We start from the raw sequence: 6,808 nt of genomic DNA on the forward strand, positions 1-6,808 counted from the left end.
AGGGTCATCAATGTTCGCTTTGTGAGGGATATGTCATATCACTATGTATCTTCTCTCGATTCATAGTGAACAAAGAAGATTCATAGTGAACGGAGAACATTTGTAGTGACAGTCAATATCCTTCAGAAAGGGTACGTTGATGACCGAAACCTATTGCTTTTGGACGGCATGACTATTTTAACCGGCCACGTCGCTCCTCCCGTTGCTAGGTGAGACTAAACCCCTAACCCTGCCATCCCAACACAGATGTTAAATCTACACTGAAAATCTTAAGCAATGTTACGAACAATTTATTTGGTGATAACAACCTCGCTGGCCCAACACGGACTCAACAATGAAAATTATCGATGTACATGTGTTTGCATGTATTTGATGTTTTTTAAATAAGGAAAATGCTGCCAATCAGCCGGCGGGTCGCTCGGCCACTTCTGCCGCCTGCTCCAGTTGCCACGTGCCTTCCTAGGCTCACGTTAAATCTTAGTATCTCCTAGAACCAGCGCGAGTCACCAGAGGTGCTTTGCAACAAATGTTGTGTTGCAATGAGTTTTTGCAACAGGATCTATGTTGCAAAAAGATTATGCAAAAGAAAAATATTTTTTGGAAAAAATCCGCAACATGATCTATGTTGCAAAAAAATAAATCGTAATAGGACCCTTGTTGCAAAAGTTTCTGCAACATGAGCTCTGTTGCAAAATTTCTACAACATGACCTCTGTTGCGAAAGGTTCTGCAACACTGTCCTTGTTGCAATTGCAAGGACGAGTCTGAGCCGTTGGTTGGCACTAGATCAGATGGCTGTCGGGGCGGCTGATCTTTAAAAAGGATCCGCCGGCTGACGCGTAGCGTGCCCCTTAAAATAAAGTTGCGTTGCAAATAACAAAAATTGAGGCCGGTCTGGTGATTGTCCGCAGGCGCGTGCGGACGTGTCCGCGGAAGTATAGAGACCTGGATTAGGCAATTCGATGCTCTAATAAGGAAACTATACTATCAGCCTAGCACCACCGAGTGCTGTAGAACTCAATCATCGTACGACAAACAAGTGCTAGTCGGATACAAAGTGGGGTACTCGCCCAAGTCAGCTCCTCAGTGCCGATCGGAACCGGCTATTCTTAGAGCCTGTTCGGACTCCCTCCGGCTCCGCAACTCCGTTCCGGAGCGGAGCGGTAGCTAGTTGTAATTTATGGAGCAGCTAAAACGATGCTCCACCCGCTCCGCTCGTGATCGAGGAGTGGAGGGCTGCCGAACACAGCCTTAACTCGACTACTCGGCTCCTCGCATCCTCAAACCCGGGTCCCGGTGATTCGTTTTCTGCGTGAGCATCCTCCGGCGGCCACGCGCACTGCTCGGCAAACCAAGGACCTGACGAGTTCACCGCCGTTCGTCGGCTGCACCGCAACAAGCTCGAACCCTTTTGTTGCTGTAGCAAGTAGGCCGGCCATGCTAATTATGTCAAACTCCTCTCCGTCCTCCGCGTCGGCCATCGTCGCCAAGGCCGTGTCCGGGTGGCACAACCTCAAGATCGAGGGGTACTCCCTAACGAATGGGATCGGTATCGGCGAGTTCATTATTTCGGAGACTTTTGCCATCGCAGCCCATCACTGGTGTATCAGATACTACCCCGACGGCGCGGCTTTGGACGACGCCGACTAGATTGCCATCTATGTGCAATGTGACGACAACACCGCTGGCAAGGACATCATGGTGAAAGTCTGCATGAGTGTACTTGATGATAGGGGACATGTGTATGTTCTCGGCAAGAGAAGCAACCAGTTTGATAGATGCAATCCGCAAGATGCACTAGGATTTCACAGACTCACCAAAAGGATGGATTTGGAGGAATCTTGGTATCTCGAGGACGATTGTTTCAGCATCAGGTGTCGCATCACCGTCAGGAATGAGATCCGCACCTTCAAGAGGCAGTCAGGGGCCACGCCGTTGGCGTATGTTCTCGGGAAGAGAAGCAACCAGTTTGATAGATGCGGTCCGCAAGATGCACTAGGATTTCACAGACTCGCCAAAAGGACGGATTTGGAGGAATCTTGGTATCTCGAGGACGATTGTTTCAGCATCAGGTGTCGCATCACCGTCAGGAATGAGATCCGCACCTTCAAGACGCTGTTAGGGGCCACGCCGTTGGTCGCCGTGCCGCCGTCCAACTTGCACCACACTACAACAGGAACCCCCTATAGCAACACATGACTTGCAACGTTCTATGGATGTGTTGTAACGTATCTGCTATAGCTACGCATATATGTGTTGGGCACGCATATGTTGCTAATGTTGGGACAACAACGGTTACATTGTGTTGCAGTAGTGCGTTGCCATTTTAAATAGTCCATATGTCCACTGTGTAGATCGCATGTTATTATTTCATTTTTAAGTAGTCCATATGTCTACTGTGCAGATAGCATGTTATTATTTCGTTATTACATGGAAAAATAAAAATGGGCCACAGGATCCTCGAACCGCCCACCTCACTGTTATTAAGAGAGTAACAAACCACCTCAATCAAATAGATCACGTGATGCCCATTCAGATTTCCTCTTAATGAATAACGCTCCATCAGATGGGCCTTAGCAAATCATGGCCCACTAACATGCACGCTGGTGCTAGCGAATTGGACCGGCGCTGATTTTTAATATCGATCAGTTGTTACAAAAGGTTCTATTTTTATGAATTCCTCCAAAAAAATCTACTTGTATGTTACACTAAAAAAGAAGTTACTACTTGTACGTTCATGTTGACTTGAAATCTAACATTTTAGGAAATTAAGAATTTACTTCTAAAAATATTGTACTTTACTAATTTTATATAACCAGGTAAAAATTGGTGAAAACTCTGTTCATGTAAGAGAAAATTGTTTTTATAATTTTGATGAGTGTTCATACTTCTTTGAAAACATGAAACTTAAAAAAAGTGTAAACGAAAATCATTGTGTATTTAAAAAATATTCATCATGCATTTAAAAGAATGTTTATCATGTATTTTATAAATATTCATAATATTTTTTTAAAACTATACATGCTATATTTCATATAAAACATATCATGTATTTAGCAATTGTTCATTGTACATTTCAATAATGTTCGTCATGTGTTGCCAAAAGGTCATAGTATATTAAAAAATGTAAATTGTGTATTCAAAATTTGTTCATCATGCATTTAATAAAATGCTCACACATTTCAAAACAAACGATGTATTTGAGAAAAAAGTTCATTGTGTATTTTAAACGTGTTCATGGCATATTTCAAAAGGTCAGTCAAGTATATAAAAATATTTAATATATATTTCAATTTTTTATTGTGTGTTTAGAAATGTTCGTCACATATTTCAAAGTGTTCATTGCGTATTTAGAAAAAGTTAAACATATATTTATAAGTTTTCATATATAAAAATATTCTAAATGAAAAGGAAACATAGAAGAACATACAAAAGCCTAGGCTTCCTTGTCACTCCCTCAATCCCCATCATCTTTTTGGTCCAACGACCTGGTCGTTGGCTTGAGGAGTGGTGACCCTGCCCTTTCTCTGTTTTTATTTCTAGTATGTCCTTGCTTTTTCTTGGGCATTGGTTCCTTGGTGACATTGACATGGTGGTGGCAACAATAACGCATTGAGATAAGAACTTTCCGGCCTATCCCTGTCTCAAAGATGCCTGATCCGACATTGACAAAGAGCCTGTGAGTACAAAACACATTAAACATAACAAAAAGGACATTGAGGTCTCTAGGCCATCGACCGACCACTACCGCCGCCAGAACGAACCACCGATGTGTGTTGTCGCCGCTTCCCTCTAGAGCTGACTTGACAAGTCTTCATGCACGTGTCTCTAAGGACCAACACCCTGGAACCGTAGATGTCACTGTTGAACCCTTGAATAGATATGAAGCAATTGATACCAAATCTTGACACCGCGCATGCACGACAAGAAACGCTAACCATGCAGAGGTGGCAGGAATCTACGCCGGACTTCCATCGACTACATATTGAAGTCGGCATGGACTGGCGCTTGCATCGGGTCGTTGTCAGATGCTTCCTCCATCGTTGGGCCGTCGTCGCTTACCGCCGGCGAGCCCGCCAACAAGCCGGTCTCTATGTGTCACGCATGACGGGCCTGCCAGCCACCCGCAAGGCCGACCAACTCGTGATTTTGCTCCGTCAAGAGGTGTCCCATAACATTTTAGAGCTCGTCGTCTATGCACTTATTTAATGCCGGTAGGCGGACGAAGGGGGAGCTGGCTTAAATGTGTTTGGTAGCCATCCTGTTGCCCCGACTGCTCACGTCTCTTTGGTATTGAACAGGCGCGGAGACCAGGATGCGGTGCTGGCAGCGCTCTCGACCAGTGTGTGGCTTCAATGCCGCCTCGAGTGACCAGCCTTGTCCGCATTGGGCCGGTATGAATGCGGCACGAGGAGCAAAGATGTGGTCGCGCAAGAGATGATTTTAGATGAGATCAGGGTCAAACGTGTACATGACGATGGCTTGGACACCCGCAAATCTCCCCTGGTTTATTGTACAAATAAGGCTCCTCGTTGGACGACAAACTTAGTCTAGACACCTTGGTCCGGACTATGTTTTGAGGGTCCGGTGTCCAAATATTTGTAGGCGTTTCGAGGGTCTGAGTTAGAGATGCCCTAAATATGTATTTTGTTAAACTTAATAAGATGAAAAATGTAACGTGGTAGATCTAAAGAATTCTCAAACCAACCAAATCGAGGTAAATACATCAGTGGTGCTTGAACTTGTCATGGATGTTCACTTTGGTGCCTGAACTTGAAAAATACATCGAACTGGTTCTATAACTTGGCACGAACGGGCAAATACGATGCTAATGTTGTCTGTAGACGTAATATGCATCGACGTGGCAATGTATATGGCTGACGTGTCACTGACATGGCATGGGGCCCATTTGTAGTTACGAAATAAAAATGCTTAAGCACTACATGACTCTATGAGTAGTGGGCCTGCTTGTCAGTAATTAGGAAAATTAATATAAAATCTACACTGCATGAATCGAATCTGCTACCTGCCCCTTGGGCGATGCATGCGCTAGCCACTCCAACCAACATATTTTGCTGACAAGGAAAGTCCCTCAGATTTAATGTACTTAAACAAAAAACTCTTATGTACATAGATTGGCTGCAGCTAGTGGCCATGTTGCACACATTTTTTTTTAAATGTAAAAAGTATGTAAATAATAATCATAATAATAAAAGTTAGATTCGAATATTCATGTGTTATTAATAATTACCTCATTATACACAAATATCAGTGTGCACACAAAATAAATATATAGAGGTATGCGATTAAAAACTTACTTTTAGAAATATTAACTAATTTTTTTGGAAAATACTATTTTAAATATAATATATGAGTGTTTCAAACTGTTTGTAAACAAACATTGAAAATACACAGTCATGGATTATATTTAACAATGATATACAAATATTTAAAATATATAGTCATGAAATAATATATATGAATTATAACAATGTTTGTATAATATAAATCATTCGTTTCTTTTACATTACCATTTGTAAATATTCGCTCAGTTATTCAAAGGTTTGAATAAATATTCACATATTTAAAAAAATTAATTTACAAATATTTTTAAACACTCATGTATTATAGTTAAAAAATATTCTAAATTATAAGTCAATATTTGTAAAACTTACATGAACATTTTTTTGTATGTTATTTTATTAAACTCCTCTATTTATTTACTTTTTGTGCACACAGATATTTGTGTAGCATGACGTAATTTTTACTGACACATGAATACTTGAATCTTAAATTTATTATTATGATTAGTAGTAATATGCTTTTCACAACTTTGTTTTGAAAAAATAACATGTGCAAAATGGGTCACTGGCTGCAGCCAAATTATGGGCACAAGACTTTTAGTTAAAATACATATAAATTGAGTGGCCTTTTTAATAATAAGTACATGTTTGGTATAGTGGCTAGCTTAACTAGCTGGCAGTCATCCGGTTGCTTGTTCGATTCCTGTTTGTCGCACTTTTTCATTTTTCATATTAATTTTTCTAATGTACCGACAGGTGGGCCCACTAGTCATAGAGTCGTATATAGTACTCAAGTAATAATTATGTTTCCTAGCTACAGTTGGGCCCCACACCATGTCAGTGCCACATCATCCATATACGGTGACAGGTGGATACACTTTACGTCTATGGATGTGATTAGCACCGTATTTACACGTTCGTGCCAAGTTTTAGAATCAGTTCGGTGTATTTTTTTAAGTTCAGGCACTAAAGTGAACATCCATGGCAAGTTAAAACACCACTAGCGTATTTACCTCAACCAAATCAGTCAATCAAACTATGTAACGTGGGATCCTCATGAGGTGGGTTCCAATAACGGCTACCCAATGGAGAAAGACATCGTAAAAATCTACCCAGAAAATTGACCGCACGGCGCATAATGTTTTGGATATGCATGGCGGGATCTGGGAAATTTCTGGCTAACTATATATAGTACACTTCATCTCTCTCGAACCCAGCACCGCAATGCCACCGGCTCTCCTGCTGCAACCGCCCTCTATACTAGCGCCGTCGCTCTCATATGATCTGCCGCCGCTCGTGCCTTCATGGCTCGCCTCCCTGCCGGATCTAGGCTCTCCGGTGTTTTTCCTCTCCATCCGGCTAACCCCTCCCCGTCGAAATCTCGCCGCTCAATTGCCTTGCGCCGCCGGAGACGAAGAGGAGCACCGTGGGGAAGTCGATTGCCACCCAATCGCTCACTGTATTTGTCGTTCTCATCAACCTCCCTCCATCCTGAATCATGCGGTA

The 6,808-nt window shown here is 42.2% G+C and overlaps 1 pseudogene; it reads left to right on the forward strand.

Annotated features, from left to right (window-relative positions):
• The first annotated feature begins 1,697 nt into the window (after nt 1-1,697).
• The window catches only part of LOC119354195, an 8,259-nt pseudogene continuing 3,148 nt past the window's right edge, over nt 1,698-6,808 (forward strand).

This window comes from Triticum dicoccoides, chromosome 1A (genome assembly GCF_002162155.2).
Source record: "Triticum dicoccoides isolate Atlit2015 ecotype Zavitan chromosome 1A, WEW_v2.0, whole genome shotgun sequence".
Taxonomy (NCBI): Eukaryota; Viridiplantae; Streptophyta; class Magnoliopsida; order Poales; family Poaceae; genus Triticum; species Triticum dicoccoides.